Source organism: Lissotriton helveticus, chromosome 3_1 (genome assembly GCF_964261635.1).
Source record: "Lissotriton helveticus chromosome 3_1, aLisHel1.1, whole genome shotgun sequence".
NCBI classification, from domain to species: domain Eukaryota; kingdom Metazoa; phylum Chordata; class Amphibia; order Caudata; family Salamandridae; genus Lissotriton; species Lissotriton helveticus.
In genome coordinates this window covers 138303921-138322939 of record NC_136061.1, presented here as the reverse complement: position 1 = coordinate 138322939, position 19019 = coordinate 138303921, and positions in this window count along the sequence as shown.

The following is a 19019-nucleotide window of genomic DNA, read 5'->3' as shown; positions in this document are numbered from 1 at the left end:
AAGTGTGTGCCTACAACAGTACCAGTGCGGTACCGGTGATGGGTGCGTGAAAAATGGGCTGTCAAAAGTGTAAGGCATTAATGTCGGAAGGCTGAAACAATTCCCATCAGACCACCCATTTGGTGGAGTTTACGTCATGTGGGAACTGTTTATCATGCCATCCCAAAGCCGCCCCAATAATGCCAGTGCGGGAATGGATGTCAAAAGTACTGATCATGATTTACATCTCTGAGTGATGTTAATGAAAAAAGTGCAGTGCTCAAATAATAATGTTAAAATTGACTACCCAGACTTCAGGAAGCGTTTAAACAGAAGTCAAGTGTCAAAGATTAAAAAAACACGCTGGGTAGTAAGGCTACCCACTAGCGCTGTGCAGTATGGTCGACATGTTTCAGCCATAAGGGCATCTAGCCCGGCTTTCTTCAGGACCGGTTGACAAAAATAGCTACTGCATATAAAGTGTATAGGTGCAGAGTATAAACATGTACTAACAAAGTTACATATATATCAGGACCTTAAATACTTAGGTGTCCACTGGAGGGAGAGGAATAATTCTTCTTCCTAACAAAAAACAAAAAACAAAAAGGCACTATGTCAGACAACACCAGATTGCACACACACACACCAATACACACAATTTGGGACCGTGCAGGCACACATGCATGAATAATTTGCATTCTGCATTTATAGAGAGCATACTAGCTCAATCACACTGAGGCATTTCCTCAAAGTGATACTCACCCAGCTTTATGTGGGTGAAGACCTCACCTCACCCGGCAACCGCTCGGGGGAATGAGGCCCCGCTCTGTAGTGTAAAAAATGAAAAACACAGTAAGCACATAACTTTACTGTGCTCAAGCCAATGGTTTTACACTGAAAACCCAACAGACGTGTGATAGTTGCCCCACTGTTTTAACTGCCAAAGACACCTTCCTAAATTTGCAAAGTGCGCATAGAAACCGCACATCCTGCGATGTTTTACCCTTATGAAATCACTGTCTTAGCACTGGTGAGTGCTACCAAAGGACTTACTTAAGAGTGGTAGTTGCATAATAATTTGCAGTAAGCAACATCTTAACAGGCATTCTCTATCCATACTCTCATACAATGAATGAGACATATTTAACACCCGTGGCTTAATTGGTAACCAAGGCATTGAGATAATCGTATGATATCTTAATCCACTCTCATGTATAGGTAACAAGGACCTTTCGTCAATGTGAGCTGCTCAGTTGAACACAGTGAACAGATGAACTATCAGCCCCTAACACACAGTTATTATGAGAGTGAGGGGCCATACCGGCTCTTTCATACTCTTAAGTACGAGTACCCTATTAGTACATGTCCCAACTACGAAACAACCGCGAAATCGGCGTAGAGGCGCCACGAGGCTCACCTGACCGTCGGTACCCCGGCTCTGGAACCGAACGGAAGTGGAGGTGGTTGGGAAAACGCCCTTCCTCTTTATGTAGCCTCTATGCCGACGTAACAGGATCCCTCATCCATAGACGGGTTTTGCAAAATCGCGGAAGAGCCGCGAGAGAGGACCGCTGTTTATTCGCGCATGCGTGGAGAGTGCGGAAACACAGCTCTCCCGCGCATGCGCGGTCCTCGCTACTTGTAAAAACCCGGAGACAGTATTGCACCGTCTGTTACTCGCGGGATAAGAAGATTCAAAATGAATATGCTCATTTATACTAAAAGGAAATTGAGCAACAATGAGGAAACGGTCATATACCCAAGAGGGAGGCGCCGCTCCTAAGACGTGAGCCTGAAGTAAACTCTCCATCCAGGTGTCAATGTGTGACACTGCCCTAATAGAAAGGGAGTTATCTAGTAGTGGGGAGATGATGTGGGAGTGCACAGTTGTCACTAGGCAGACTAACACTGATGAACGAAATGGATGCACCCATTGATGATATGACCTAGTGGGTGATAACTAGGTAATAAATGTAACACAAGAAGTGATCCAGCAGTTAGCTCAAAATGGAAGCCAGATAGTGTCTATAGTAGACAGAGGACTGTAATTGAAGCACTTGAATGATGAATCAAGTGACAAAACTCCAATAGGAGGTATTTCGTTGAGACATTACCAACGAAAATGTAATTGTACTGGGGTATCAATGAAGGTAGACAGAAGGGCCACACACACAATTGAGTTGGGTGAGCTTAGAGGTGTAAACTGGACTGCGTTTACATTCCTTCTGATTCGATAGACCCGCAACTAAAAAGTTGCACTAAATACTAAAAAACAAAACGGTGTGTGGAGGGTCAAGGGGAATGTTTCAAGACCTGTCTGCTCGCTCCCCTAATCAAGATACATAACACACAAAAAATTCTGCTCTTTTGTGTGTTATGTATCTTGATTAGGGGAGCGAGCAGACAGGTCTTGAAACATTCCCCTTGACCCTCCACACACCGTTTTGTATTTTTAGTATTTAGTGCAACTTTTTAGTTGCGGGTCTATCGAATCAGAAGGAATGTAAACGCAGTCCAGTTTACACCTCTAAGCTCACCCAACTCAATTGTGTGTGTGGCCCTTCTGTCTACCTTCATTGACACCCCAGTACAATTACATTTTCGTTGGTAATGTCTCAACGAAATACCTCCTATTGGAGTTTTGTCACTTGATTCATCATTCAAGTGCTTCAATTACAGTCCTCTGTCTACTATAGACACTATCTGGCTTCCATTTTGAGCTAACTGCTGGATCACTTCTTGTGTTACATTTATCACCTAGTTATCACCCACTAGGTCATATCATCAATGGGTGCATCCATTTCGTTCATCAGTGTTAGTCTGCCTAGTGACAACTGTGCACTCCCACATGATCTCCCCACTACTAGATAACTCCCTTTCTATTAGGGCAGTGTCACACATTGACACCTGGATGGAGAGTTTACTTCAGGCTCACGTCTTAGGAGCGGCGCCTCCCTCTTGGGTATATGACCGTTTCCTCATTGTTGCTCAATTTCCTTTTAGTATAAATGAGCATATTCATTTTGAATCTTCTTATCCCGCGAGTAACAGACGGTGCAATACTGTCTCCGGGTTTTTACAAGTAGCGAGGACCGCGCATGCGCGGGAGAGCTGTGTTTCCGCACTCTCCACGCATGCGCGAATAAACAGCGGTCCTCTCTCGCGGCTCTTCCGCGATTTTGCAAAACCCGTCTATGGATGAGGGATCCTGTTACGTCGGCATAGAGGCTACATAAAGAGGAAGGGCGTTTTCCCAACCACCTCCACTTCCGTTCGGTTCCAGAGCCGGGGTACCGACGGTCAGGTGAGCCTCGTGGCGCCTCTACGCCGATTTCGCGGTTGTTTCGTAGTTGGGACATGTACTAATAGGGTACTCGTACTTAAGAGTATGAAAGAGCCGGTATGGCCCCTCACTCTCATAATAACTGTGTGTTAGGGGCTGATAGTTCATCTGTTCACTGTGTTCAACTGAGCAGCTCACATTGACGAAAGGTCCTTGTTACCTATACATGAGAGTGGATTAAGATATCATACGATTATCTCAATGCCTTGGTTACCAATTAAGCCACGGGTGTTAAATATGTCTCATTCATTGTATGAGAGTATGGATAGAGAATGCCTGTTAAGATGTTGCTTACTGCAAATTATTATGCAACTACCACTCTTAAGTAAGTCCTTTGGTAGCACTCACCAGTGCTAAGACAGTGATTTCATAAGGGTAAAACATCGCAGGATGTGCGGTTTCTATGCGCACTTTGCAAATTTAGGAAGGTGTCTTTGGCAGTTAAAACAGTGGGGCAACTATCACACGTCTGTTGGGTTTTCAGTGTAAAACCATTGGCTTGAGCACAGTAAAGTTATGTGCTTACTGTGTTTTTCATTTTTTACACTACAGAGCGGGGCCTCATTCCCCCGAGCGGTTGCCGGGTGAGGTGAGGTCTTCACCCACATAAAGCTGGGTGAGTATCACTTTGAGGAAATGCCTCAGTGTGATTGAGCTAGTATGCTCTCTATAAATGCAGAATGCAAATTATTCATGCATGTGTGCCTGCACGGTCCCAAATTGTGTGTATTGGTGTGTGTGTGTGCAATCTGGTGTTGTCTGACATAGTGTCTTTTTGTTTTTTGTTTTTTGTTAGGAAGAAGAATTATTCCTCTCCCTCCAGTGGACACCTAAGTATTTAAGGTCCTGATATATATGTAACTTTGTTAGTACATGTTTATACTCTGCACCTATACACTTTATATGCAGTTGCAGTAGCTATTTTTGTCAACCGGTCCTGAAGAAAGCCGGGCTAGATGCCCTTATGGCTGAAACATGTCGACCATACTGCACAGCGCTAGTGGGTAGCCTTACTACCCAGCGTGTTTTTTTAATCTTTGACACTTGACTTCTGTTTAAACGCTTCCTGAAGTCTGGGTAGTCAATTTTAACATTATTATTTGAGCACTGCACTTTTTTCATTAACATCACTCAGAGATGTAAATCATGATCAGTACTTTTGACATCCATTCCCGCACTGGCATTATTGGGGCGGCTTTGGGATGGCATGGTAAACAGTTCCCACATGACGTAAACTCCACCAAATGGGTGGTCTGATGGGAATTGTTTCAGCCTTCCGACATTAATGCCTTACACTTTTGACAGCCCATTTTTCACGCACCCATCACCGGTACCGCACTGGTACTGTTGTAGGCACACACTTTCCCTGACTTGATCTGCTCTTTTGTGTGTTATGTACAGATATGGGGTGACATTATTAGTATCTAATCTGTGATGAAAACACACAGCGTTCCACCAAACTCTGAAAGTAACTTTATCAACTTGTTTCCAGTTTGATGTAATCAAATGAAGAGCAATCGCCAGTAAGAGGTCAATTAAGGAAGGGTTATAAGACCAAGAAGGTGATAAGGAACCTAAAAAGATATTGGCAATAGCAAAAGGAACTTGGGTGTGAAAAATTTTATTAATTTGGGACCAAACCAAATTACAAATATGGGAGAGGGAAGGACAATCAAAAAGCATATTTTTTAAATCAGCGAAATTACCATTGCATGACCAACAGGCAGAGGAAAGGTCCGTAGAGAAAGAGGCTAACTTCAGTGGTGTAAATAGAAGACGTTTGTAAATAAAATAAAGAGTTTGAGAGACATTAGCTGCTCTTGAAGTCTTATGTATTTTCAACCATAATTTGTCCCAAAAAGGAATAGGGCAACATTCTGCGAGATCTTTTTCCCAGGCCAATTCAGACTTCCCCTTGGCTCTATCAGAGGAGAGAAATAGAGTTCTGTAGAAAGAAGAAGCCGAGGTAGGATTAGACAAGAGAGAAAAAAGAGCAGAGGATTTGGGGGGAATAACAGGAGATGATGGTACAGAAAGAAGATATTGTAGGAGAGGAGGAAGGAGGGAGTCATATTGGGGCTTACAGGACGAAGGTAAAGTAAATTATTGTTGAAGCTCAGAAAAGGTTAAAGGAGAATTATTCGAAACTAGCTGTGAAATCCAAATTAAACCGCGAAGTCTCCAGGTTTTCCAATAGAAGGTACGACCTTTAATACGTAACAAGTGATTATGCCAGATAGGTTGTTGGCCTAATGAAGAAAAAGAAGGATAAGAAGATGGAAGAAGAGGAGCCAAAATCGTACGTGAATGGAAGATCACTTGAGAGCAAAAGGAAGAAAGAGTATTAGTAAAAGCAAGAGATTCATTAAAACTAAAAGGGGCAATCAGATGCTTTTCAGTGTTCAACCAAATAGGAGGATGAAAACATTGATCAGGAGAAAGCCAACGAGAAGATTGTCTCAGAGAACAGGTAAGATGATATGATTTAAAGTCAGGAAATTTGAGACCTCCAGAGAGTTTGTCTGCTTTAAGGGTGTTGAGAGCTTGTAGGGTAGTTCCTATATTCCCAATAGGCTATGCACATTGGAATAATATACCCTGCAGCTTAGACGTAGGACTTATGTCGACTAGGTCTCTGCCGAATATATTAGACTTAATTGTGAGTGCCAGCTAGCTCAGAGGTCACTAGAAACCTTCTCAAATAAACAAGAAGGGATTAGTCTCTGACAACCATATAACATGAGAACTTTGTTTCCCAGGAATGAAACGTATCTCTAGAGTCGCGGAAACAATAGACGGATATTTCACTCAGTCAGATGTGCATGCTTCGTTTCACCAGAGTTGCTTAGAAATAAAGAGACGGGCGTTTTCAATAAAAGTATTTATTGAACAGTCTTATTTCTTAAGCATAAGAAATGCACTGCTACAATTGAAATGCTAGTCAAGAATTACAATGCATATAATACGAATAGTATTATAAAAGAGTACTGTAAAAGCATGATAGGGTTTCTAAGCCATAAACATAGAATACATAAAATGCATAAAATACATACAATAATAAAAGAGTGGCTAAAAGTACTCAACTGGTGCTTCTAACGTACGCCTACCCCGGTGTACCTAACCTAAGCCTAGTACAAGGGAAGAAGTAAGTGAGGAGGAGTTTAAGTTTTAGTATTTCTCTGCCAAGAATCTGTTCAAGAATTCTCTAGGAATCTAATCAGCTCCGTACCTTGGTTTTAGGATGATAGAAGGCTGGTATCTTTCTCTCGGGACTCAATCTCCCAGCAACCCGCAAGGGCAGCTTGGAAACACCGGAGATGGATTTCTCTGCAGGAGAAATGACAGAGTCTCTCAGTGCGTCAGTTGGAGGGTAGGCTTCCTTCAGCACTTGCAGCAGCAGGGTGTCGGGCAAGTAGTTAGTCGATCTGCTCCTGAACCACCGTGTGTTTGACTGGGCAAATGTAGGCATATTTATACCCCTGAAGGTGCTGAGTCTGACGTAAGATTGGACATACTATTGTCACTAGTGCCTCAGTTCCTTGAAAACTCCTGGATTTCTTGGATAAATTAGTATTCAAGCTGGGGGAAGTTCCTGAGGGCTGAAGGCTGGTTTTACCACGAAATCAATGTGGATTCTTGGAGTTTAGTGGAAGTAGCCATGCCATATTAGGGCTGCACAGGCTATAACTAAATAAGGCAATGATTCTTTTTGCCTATATAAGGACTGGGTGATTTATACCTATAAATGGGCATGAATCGGGAAAAATTACATTAGGGTCCTAGATTCCCACATAACAAGCTATTCGGGGAGATTTATTTTTCCAAATGAATTTGGATAATAAAGAATCAATTTTCTTAAAATAGAAACCAGGGATATGTACTGGAATCATAGATAAAAGATAACGAATAAGTGGAGAAAGCATCATCTTAATGGAGTCCAATCGACCCCACCAAGAGAGAAAAAGTGGATGCCAGAGTTCGATAGAAACAGATAAGGTTTTGGAAAGGTGGTCAAAATTTTCTTTCAGAGTTTCAGAAACAGTGGGGGAAAACCATAAACCTAAATATTAAAATTTAGAGGTTTTCCAAGAAAAACCAGTAGAAAGAAAATCCTGTTTCAAACAATGAATGTTTAGGGGAAGAATTTCACATTTATCAGAGTTAAGCCGATATCCGGACAACTGGGAAAAGGACTCAACCTGAGAAAGAAAAGCTGGAAGAGATGTAGAAGGGTTGGAACAGTATAAGAGAATGTCATCTGCATAAACAGACAATTTATCATGAGAAGTATAAAGTTTAAAACCAGTAATTCTATCATCTAACCTAAGTTTCGTGTAAAAAGGTTCTAGAGCAATTATAAAAAGAAGAGGTGATAAAGGACAACCTTGACGAACTCCTCTAAAAACAGGGAAATAATCCGAAGTCTTTCCATTAACAAAAATAGATGCTTTAGGGTTAGAATATAATAAAGAAATAAATGAAATTAATTTAGCATTTAAATGCATGAAACATAAAATCCCAACCAATCCTATCAAATGCTTTCTCAGCGTCAAGTGCAATTGCAGCAATGGGATAATCCAGAGAGGACGTTTACTTAAAATATTAAAGAAAACTCTGGAATTATCGGAAGATAAACGACCTTTTACAAAACCTGATTGTTCCGGGCCAATAATATTGGGTAAAACAGGATCAAGACGAAGGGCAAGAATCTTTGCAAAAATGTTATAGTCCAAATTAACTAAAGATATTGGGCGATAGTTTTTACATAAAGATGGCTCTTTATTGTCTTTGGGAATTAAACAAATTACCGCTTCCTGAAAAGAGCCTGAAGAGGAACCATCATTAACAAAGGAATGAAAAAGCAATAAGAGTTGTGGAAGTAGGAGAGACGCAAAGTGAGCATAAAATTCGATGGTAAAACCGTCTGGTCCAGGTGCTTTACCTCTTTTCAATTTTGCAATAGCATTTTTGATTTCCGAAAGAGTAATATCGGATTCTAAAGAGGTAAAATCAGTGTCATGAGCAGGAGGAGGGTGTATCGATTGAAAGAAGGATGAAAGTTTATCTGAAGAAGGGTGTTGTTCAGGGGTGTATAAAGTTTTATTGATTGATTGATTGATAGGCTTTATTTTGATATAAAAATATCATAAAAGCGTGTACAAGAAATATAAAACACAGTATTTAAAACAATCGCTTTCCATATATACAAAAGAAAAAGAAAAACAATAGGAAAAAACAGTTTAAACAAGATTAAATTGATACAGAAAGCCTTCTTGCACGAATCAACCAACACCACTTTAAAAATTTTGACACAGTACAAACAATCAAGGTTGATGTGTCAGACATTAAAAAACGTAGAGCCACTTTATAATGACGGGTACCTAAAAGTCTGCATAAGGGTTTAAGCCATCGCCTCCTGGGCACACAATAGTCGGACATTCGAAGAGAATGTGGGCTACCGACTCCACACGAGTGGGACAGCACGCACAAGAGGGAGATATCTGATTAGGGGTTTTCCAACGGGCAACGAGTTTAATGGAAGTAGCCATGCCATATTAGGGCTGCACAGGCTATAACTAAATAAGGCAATGATTCTTTTTGCCTATATAAGGACTGGGTGATTTATACCTATATATGGGCATGAATCGGGAAAAATTACATTAGGGCAACTAGTTCACCTACTGGTAGTGTTCCCACTCTAAACTTAAAGTACAGGGCATGATCAAAAGGGATGGAGATCGTGTCAAGGTAGGGTTCATAGGCCACCACGTCTTTAATCCCCAAAAAGGCTACAGTGGAATTGCAATGTCTTGGATCTAAGAGTAGTTTAACAGAGACCCAGTCCCAATACAGTTTCTTAATCACAGCTTTGGGAGGGGCAGATCTCGATGCCCAAGCCTCACCTAGCCCAATCTCCACTAGCAGCCATTTTACATCCCTCAGCCATTTAATCCTAGACCAGCCTGCCATTGTCATTATCTCTAATAGTGCTTCTGCATAGGAGGCTAATTCCGGCACCCGCCACAACCTAGCCCGGAGAAGCAAGGGGCGAAGTTGCGCATGATCCTTAATCGATTTGCAGCCTAAGTCAAGGGACACTGGCACAGTTGGTGTGCTCGTCGGGAGAGCCATCAGATCTTTCAAAAATTTGCTCTCTGATTTTACAAGCACATCCAAATTACAAGTACCCCACAACTCAGCCCCATAAAGGACGGCGCTAACCCCTCTAGCTCTATAAATCTCCATCACTGGGGCGATAGGTTTGATTGTGGTGGAGCGGTGTTCCTTGAGTAGTGCTCCGCCCACTCTTTTATGGCCAAGCAGCATTTTGTTAATTTGTGGATTCCAGCTTAGCGAATCATTAAGGCGGATGCCCAGATAGTCAAACTCAGATACCCTCTCCAATGGAACAGAATTTAAAGTTGGCGGGTGCCCTGCATTTTTGGGGGGATTCATAATCAAGTACTTGGTCTCATCAGTGTTGATTACCAACCCCCTCAGTGAACAAAACTCCTGAAAATTATTCAGGAGCCTCTGCAGGCCCATTGGGGACTTTGAAATGAGAAGGGTGTCGTCTGCGAAAAGCAGTGTAGGAATCCTTTTGCCCGCCAGGGATGGAGCATCGGAGGGATGTCTTAACAAATGCTCAACCACTCCGTTCACGTAAAGAGAGAACAGAGTGGGAGCTAGCACACATCCCTGACGGACGTCCCTTCTTACAGGAATCCTATCAGTTTTTTCACCGTTCTTTCCCCAACTCACCTGCGCAAAATTACCTTCGTGTAGTCTCACAAGGAGGGATAAAATATACGAAGGGAGCCCCAGTTCTGATAAGACCTTCCACAACTCCTCTCTAGGTCAAAGGCAGTCTTGAGGTCTATAAAGGCCAAATATAGACTGCCCTTGCCCAGCACCACCACCTTCCAATACAAGAGAGCAAGTCTAAAGGCCTGTTCAATAGTCCCGGATCCCGAGCGCAAACCGGCTTGGAGATCCGACAGAATGTTATTGTCGTCCACCCACTGGAGCACCCTTCTCAAAATCACCTTCCCTGCCAATTTTTGGGAGGAATCAATAAGGCTTATTGGCCTGCAATTAGCAGGGTTGTCCCGGCATCCCTTTTTGAATATCGGGACAACCTCTGCCTCCATCCAGGAATCTGGTACAAGTGCACCTCCGTTAATGGCATTGAGTAGAGAGGAAATCAGCTTCCCCCATTCCTTAGGGCTAGCCCTTATCAAATCGCCCGGTATGCCATCTGGCCCTGCTGCTTTAAGGGGAACCAAAGATTTAATTGCATTTTCCACCTCTTTGGTGGAAAAAGGAACATCCTCGCTACCCCCTGCACAATTGGCTATAGAGAAAGTGTTACTAGAGGCCACCCCAATGGGGGTATAGAGGGCAGAGAAATGGTTGAACCAGTTCTGGGCGGGTATATTACATGTCAGCAGAGTGTTATCTGGCCTATCCCTAGTTCTTATAAGGTTCCAGAAGCTTCTAGCGTCCCTGCCCTTGCTTGCGTCCATAAGATCTGCCCAGAACCTATCCTCCCATTCTCTCTTGGCTGCCACGGTAATCCGGGAATACTCTTTCCTAGCCAGTCTAATCGCCACCTGGGATTTGCTTTTAACAGCAGTGATCAGTGCATTTTTCTTCCCCCTACATTCTTGAGTGTACCAACCAGGGGGATTCGGCCACTTTTTGCTATTACCAGTTCGTAAAGTCTTGCTTGGGAGAATGAAGAGGTTGCTCAAGGCTAAGATTGTGTCACAAAATATCACTGTGGCTTCCCCTGACAAAGAGGTCAATAAATTCATTTTGGACTGAGCTGTGTCCAAAAGAGCCGCAATTGCTTCCACTTTCTCTTCATCCATAATGAGCTTGCTCCATTTCAGGCGTCTGCCACAGTTGGTAGGATGTACATCCTGTGGGGTAGGCATTGAAAGAGACGTGAGCGCCCCCAGCATCCCAATCCCCAGCGATCAGAGAGTAAGAGAGAGGGGATTGTGATCGCTCTCCACAGAAAAGAGGACCTCCATATCCTGCAGGAAGGGCCAAAGTTTTACGTCGAGGAGAATATAATCTATCCTGGACGTATGATTCACCCTGTTGTAGGTATGAGCTCCAGCAGGGTCTGACAATGTCCTTCCATTAACAGCCCTCAGCCCGAATTCCATATTTAGGGAGTTAATTTGAATCACCACCTTTGTCCACCTCCTAATAGGGGGTATAGTAGAGGGGGTATCCCTCTCCGTGTATCATCCTCGGTAATTCACAGGCTATCCTCCAAGCCAAGGGGGCTCGAACGTGCAATTTAGGTCTCCTGCGACCAAAACATACGAACAGGCAGGGCACTGCCTTAGCAGGGACTCCAAACCTGATACTATGGGTGAATGTGTGCTTCCCTTTGTGCCTCTAGCATAAATATTATAGATATCCAAGGTCAGCCCCCCCCGAAGTCCTTTAATTGATATGCCCAATAGATCGAGAGAATTAGACATGAGCTGAGTAACTTGGTACCCAAGGGAGATAGCTACCCATATAAGGAGGCCTCCCGAAGGGCGGCCCCTCCCCGAGGAGGAGGACTCTGCGGGTACAAAAAAAGATGAATATCCCACCTTATGGCAAGGCTCCCTACTCCAAGTTTCTTGGAAGATACAAATAGAGTAGCCCTCCACAAGGGTATTCCTATCAGGAAGAGCCAGCTTCCTCAGAATACCCGCAACATTCCCGCTGAGAATCCTTAAGTTTGGATCCGCCACAGCAGGCTAGCCACGGGGTTCGGGGCTAGATAGCTCCTCCCTCTCAACTAGTGCCCAAGGTGCTCCTCCTACAACTGGGGTAGAACCATAAGTTGGAGGGCTGCCTAAAGCCGGAGTAAGGGAGGGGTTTTCATCATCAAGGCCAAAGACATGTGGCTCTGGCACTAAACCCCGGCTCAACCGAGATGGAGCCACCCCAGGGGAAATATCGTTTCAGTATCCTGGCATCCTCCCATATGGCCCTGACCATGCTGCTGGCTGTGGAGGTAAGGGGATAAAGTGGTTCTTGGGAAAGATAAAGTTGTGTGTCCGTCTTCCTCCTGTTTGGATGCCATATGGGTTGCCTGCGGGTCTCGGGTAGAAGTAGGTCAAATCGACTACCCCGATACCAGCACTGCCGGTTCCCAGATTTTGATTACAGATTGTTTGGGCAATCCTGACATCCTTAAAATTGACCACCACACAGTCACCCCCAAACTGCTTATGCCCATAACCTACCCATTCTACCCTTCTGACACCTAGGATTAAACCGTCGAATTCCCCTGGTAGAGGTCTATTTATCCTTAACCAATGCATGGTTTTGTTTTTTAGCATTTGGTAAGATTCTAATTGGTTGGCCTTCAGAGGTGGTACATTCGTCAATATTGCAACATACGGGTGACAATCAGGTGGTAGATCCATAGGAGGTCTTCTGAAAACCTCTTTGGATGGGGGCACATTAGGCTGGATACTGGGTAAAGGAATAGAGCTAATTCTTCCAAGGTTTACTTGCTCGGTTCCTTTTTTAGTGTCAGCAATTCTGGGAATGACAGGGCCATTGCTGCTAGGAGCCTCAGATCGCATGCGCTTCGTTGCAGGGGCACTACTGGGCTTTGTCTTGCTTCGATGTTCTGTTGCCTTCGTTGTGGGCGGCCCCAGAAACCGTATACCCTCGTTAGTGGTTGCGTCAAATGCTGCATGGGCTTTTGCAGTTGACTCCCCTATGGCTGGTTCCGATACAGTAGGTAGATCCTGTGGGGAAGCGGAGGTCGCCCAACCGGTTGCTTCCCCCCCTGGTTCACCCTCTCTAATTCTGGAGTGAAGCTTAATTAGAGATTTTATGGAGTAAAAGTTATCCAGGGTTGTCTGTTCCAACCTGTCCATCCGCTCAACCATCCCATTAACTCTCTCCAGAACCGGGAGCAACAATAATTTCAACGTTTTTTCTATTATAATACTTAAAGGGGTCTCATTAGGAGGGGACTCATCAGGTACTACAATTAGGTCATCCAATGGCTCTACAACTTTGTTTTCTGAGGATTCGCCCTCAATACCCTCTTGAGTACAGCTTACACCCGCCCCTACTCCCTTTTTGGACGCACCCACTCTAATACCAAGTCTTCTGATTTTCTTACAGACTTTAGGGGGACAACCACTGGGAGCACTAATAGTTCTCTTCCTTTTACTATGCGCTGATCTTTTTGCTGCTGGCGAAGCCAATACTGGTGAGTGTACTGTGTCCCCATGGCTAGAAGTAATGTTAGAAGGGAGCACAGGTACAGGTGCATTGCTAGGTCGTGAATCTAAAGCATCCACCTCATTAAGTGGGGCTGAGTCTACCATACTCTCCTGCCTAGCAAGGCTGCCCCTTGGATCTACAGCCCTTATGTGGTCTAGGGAAGGCGAAACAATCTCCGCAGGGTCAGACACACCTGCTGGGCTAAAAGATTGCGCCAAAGAGCCCAAAGGCAGCAGATTCTCAGGGAGATTTTTAAGAAGTTCGATGGATAGGCGACGCTCAGCACGTCTCTCAGCCAGGGCAATCTCTCTATCAATCTCCCGAGTAGCCCTGGTGAAATATCTATCTAGAGGGCCTAGTATTGGATCCCTACAGAGGATGATAAGGGGTTAGGAGAGCACGAAGTCATGTTATGGGCAACGATCAATCCTGACAAGACTAAACAGTATAGACTGCTAAGTAAGGAAGCCAAAATATATAATAAACATTAGCACCAGTAATTATAGAGTCCGGTTGGCGACTGGCTGTGTCGCAGTCTCAGAGCTAAAAAAAGGCCAGAGCCAGATGTTAGAGAATGGGCCCGGCCCAGCCTCCTGCGGCCCCTGACGGCCACAGAGGGTCCCGCCCTTGTACCGGGCTTCTCCCGGGACGCTCCCGCGTAGCGGATAGTTCTGTCCGATATAAGGATGCGGAAGTGGGCGGGGGGGCGGGGCAAGCAGGTAGAGCAGGTGCAGTTGGTTAGATCGTGCAGGGACTCCTGGGAGATGGAGTCCCTGCGGTACTGCTCGCAGCCCTGCAAAAGTCCTGCCCTCGCCTCTGGTGCCCCCAGAGATCACCCCCAACCGCTATGTAAGTTCCTTCAATCTGCGAAGCGGGACCCGCGCAGCGGGTCCGGCGAGCAGCAGACAGGTCCCGAGTTCAGAAGAAGAAAGTCACCGGCTCCTCCCGGTAAGATCAGTTCGCAACAGTCTCCCACGACGATAACGGATGCTGGGCTTTTCACTCCGTGGTGGGCGGGGGGGCAGGTTAAGCAGGGAGAGCAGGTGCAGTTGGTTAGATCGTGCAGGGACTCCAGGGAGATGGAGTCCCTGCGGCACTGCTCGCAGCCCTGCAAAAGTCCTGCCCTCGCCTCTGGTGCCCCCAGAGATCACCCCCAACCGCTATGTAAGTTCCTTCAATCTGCGAAGCGGGACCCGTGCAGTGGGTCCGGCGAGCAGCAGACAGGTCCCGGGTTCAGAAGAAGAATGTCACCGGCTCCTCCCGGTAAGATCAGTTCGCAACAGTGTCCCACGACGATAACGGGGGCTGGGCTTTTCACTCCGTGGTGGGTGGGGCAAGCAGGGAGAGCAGGTGCAGTTGGTTAGATCGTGCAGGGACTCCTGGGAGATGGAGTCCCTGTGGCACTGCTCGCAGCCCTGCAAAAGTCCTGCCCTCGCCTCTGGTGCCCCCAGAGATCACCCCCACCCGCTATGTAAGTTCCTTTAATTTGCAAAGCGGGAGCCGCGCAGCGGGTCCGGCGAGCAGCAGACAGGTCCCGAGTTCAGAAGAAGAAAGTCACCGGCTCCTCCCGGTAAGATCAGTTCGCAACAGTTTTATAAAAAGTAACACATTCATTTAGAATGTCAGCATCTTTAAATAATGAAGCACCGGTATTGTCTCGAATGGAATCAATTTTAGTTCTTTCACGCCGGATCTTTAGATAATTAGCAAGTAATTTACCCATCTTATTCTGACCACCATAGTAATGAACACTGCTTTTTAAGAGATAAGAGGATGCAGCTTCTGTAGATGATTTATTAAAAAAAATATTTGCATCAAGAAGATCTTTTAATGTTGCCTCAGAGCTAGATCGGTAATAACAATATTCAAGTCGTTTAATCTTAGCTAACAACTGAGCATTTTTAGTTTCAAAAAATTTCTTTTCCGCGGTACAAAACGTATGATAAAACCTCTCGCCATTGTTGTAAATGAATCCCAGACCATCAGAGGAGATGATTCTGGAGTAGAATTAATAGAAAAGAACTCAGTAGCAAAAGAAGTGAATTGGCCTGTGAAATTAGGATTCGACAGTAATGAATTACTAAAACGCCATCTACCTGCAGGAGGGGAAAAGGTAACAAATCAAAGTCTACACAAACAGGGGCATGATCTGAAATTAGGATGGAGCCAATCTCAGCATGGGAAAGAAATTGAGATACGGGTTTACTAAAGAAAAAATAATCTATTCTGGATTGTGAATTATGAGGGGGGGAGTAGAAAGTGTATTCCTGTAGATCAGGATTGCTAAGTCTCCAGGTATCAATTAAAGCCTTACGGCGTATGGCAGAGGAGAATTGCGAATGCATCTTGGAGTTAGAGAATGAAACAGAGGAGCGCCTATCGAAAATAGGGTCTAGAATTTGATTACAGTCGCCTCCAAAAATAACATAATCCTCCTCAAGGAGAAGGAGTTTATCATCAATCTGGTTCCAAAAAACATTATCAACTCTTACAGGTGCATAAATGTTAAACAATATTAAAGGTATTTGATCAATAAGCAACTTAACAATGACCCAACGACCATCAAGGTCATGATCCTGATGTATCACCGAAAGTTGGTGTTTTTTATGACATAATATAGATGTGCCATTTTTCTTTCCCAAAGCTGGGGAAGAGAAAACATGTCCAACCCAACTTCTTTGCAATTTAGCTGCTTCGAGTTCCGATAAGTGAGTTTCCTGAACAAAAGCAATATCTGTATTCAATCTAGCTAGGTGAGTTAATACACGTTGTCTCTTGATAGTATTGTTAACTCCTTTAACATTCCAAGTTACTACTCTAAGTAAATATGACTTAAGCAAACATGAACAACTGCATAAAAGGCAATAACATAGTGTAAGCGTGGGGTGGGAGCGGACCGGAATAACAAGCGCGGAGGCCGTATGTAGTGGGCTATCTCGTAGCCGGTGTTTATTCAAATACAGAGTTCCAAGGGTAAAGTACAAGGGAGAAGAGGGTTCTATGATTGTGGGTTCCGGGATCTCGGGGATGAGCCTTCCGGTGGTGATAGTCCAGGGACGAATGTCGGTCTTGACTGGAGTCGTGACTGGTCCTGTAATGCAGCAGTCGGTTCAGCTCCCGGACGGTGGTTCCTCGGAGGTGGGTAAAGGAGAGAGAGAATAGTGGCCGTTAGTTCTGTCGGTCAGGCCCAGGGGATGCAACTGCTTCCTTCACCGGGTGTGTGGGGACTAGAGCGAACGTGAGGAGAGGGAGGGGTAGGTAGGAGAGGGGAGGAGACAGTACGGACAAGTCGGAGGGTGATTCTGTGCCGGGACGTGGGGGAAGGGTTTCTACACTCGTGATCATGCCACTCTCACACAACTATATACTCTATTTACAGTGCGCGGTGAAACGTGACTGGGGGACGCTACTTTATAAGGGTCGTATTTACAGCCTACTATTTACACACACTTGGAACTGGTACTCACTTGGCCCGCCGCAACTCCGTCCTTGAGTTGCGGCCGCTCTCCAGCGTCCTCCTCTGGAATCCACCAGTCCTCCGTCCAGACCTCGTCTCTTGGTTCGGGTTCGTCTCTCTTCTCCGGGGGTTCTTCGCACGCCGTCTCCTGCCACGAGTCTTCCTGCTTGAACGCGGTGGTGTCGGCTCTTCCTGCTTTTCTGGGGTCCGCCTCCGGATAGAGGGAGGAACTTCCGGGGTCGCGGGGATGCCCTTCCTGTGTGTTCCACGTCGGGACTGGCTCCTGTAGGGAAAGAGAAAGGGGTGGAGTTCTGGTGGTGATGGTTGTCCGGGTAACAGGGAACTGTTGTTGTGATCGGGACGGCCGACGGGGCATCGGCGCTGAAGGCGCCGTGGTCCCGTCACACATAGTATCTGTCTAAAATAGCATAAACAGTCATTAAGCAAAAAATAGAAGACTGTAAATCTTTCAAGCTTTAGTAGAAGAAAAACAGGGGAGAAACAGTTACAGGAAAGATCCAGAGATAAAAAGATAAATGAAGTAATGAAAAGAAGAGTACTGTAGAAAACATAGAAGTAGGTAAAAAGAAGATGAAGGAAGAGAAAAGTCGGGAAAGGAAAACACTGAGGAGAGAAAAAACAAAAAAGAAGAAGACAAAACAAAACCATCAATTGATAATGAAAAAGTATGTCGTAAAAATACATCACAAACCAACAATAAGACTAGGTGTGGTGGAATCACATAAGGAAGGCAGCACGTCAGACCAGGAACTCCACAAGGACGCGGAAGAAGGAAACATGCTTCCAGGTAGAACAAAGAGGACACATAAAACAAGAATCCACGAAACCGCATCTAAAAGGAAAATCAAAAGGAAATGATTTGAACCACTAAAATCACAACAAAACAAAGCACATATTACAATATACATTAGGGAAGGTGAGGTAATAAGCAACCATCGTAACAGGACATCACATCAATACATAAATCCAGGTTGCCCAGGGATCATGAATGAGGCACGTCCATTGATTCAGCTCTGCAGGAGTCCAGAAATTGTTGAAGTAACGCCGGGTCTTCGTAATGCGTCATTCGGTTGTTATAAGTCACTTTGAAAAGGCATGGATGGAAAAGGCCGTAACGAGCATTTAAGGAGCGAAGAGCAGGTCTCATCTCTTAGAATTTCTTGTGACGATCAGCAGTGGCTTTGGCGTAATCTTGAGCAAAGAAAAGAATAGAACCATTCCAAACGATCTTTCCTTTCTGTTTGGCAGCATGAAGAACTTTAAAGAGATCTGTGTATTGCAAAAAATATAAAATAACGCCTCTAGGGTTTACTGAAGAGGATAATGAGACAGACGGGCGAGATGATGGTCCTAGTCGATGAGCTCATTGAATATTTAAAGAGGTAGAAGGGGGAAGATCAAGAAGTGTAGCTAGAGAGGTTTGGAAAATAGAAATGGGGTTGGATCCTTCAAGACCTTCCACAAGTCCATAAATGCGTAGGTTATTGCGTCTGTTCCTGTTTTCTAAATTCTCAACTTGCTGCTTAAGGTTGGCAATTATGTTATGAACATAGGGTACTTGGGCGATAACTGGTTGAGCTGAAGCAAACTGTCTTTCAAGATTGTCCACTCTTTGTTCAGTGTGAGACCAATTAAGTTCAAGGCTTTGAAGACAAGAATTTGATTCAGTCATGTAAGGCTTGAGGGCGCGAATTTCCTTCAATAAAAGTTCCATAGAAATAGAGGGAGCTGAGTTGGTAGGAGACGGAGCATTCGTTTTGATTCATTTCCCTGATGAGGGAGTAGATGAAGAGGACGCCTTGGCAGGGGATTTTGATCTAATACGAGAAGAAGGAGAAGGAGAAGAAGTGCATTTTGCATTCTGTGACTCAGTTGGCGCATCATTCAAGGAATCCTGCAGAACACTGAAAGGATTAGCATCTTCCAAAGGTGGAGTAATCACAGAGCGTTGTTGGGTGG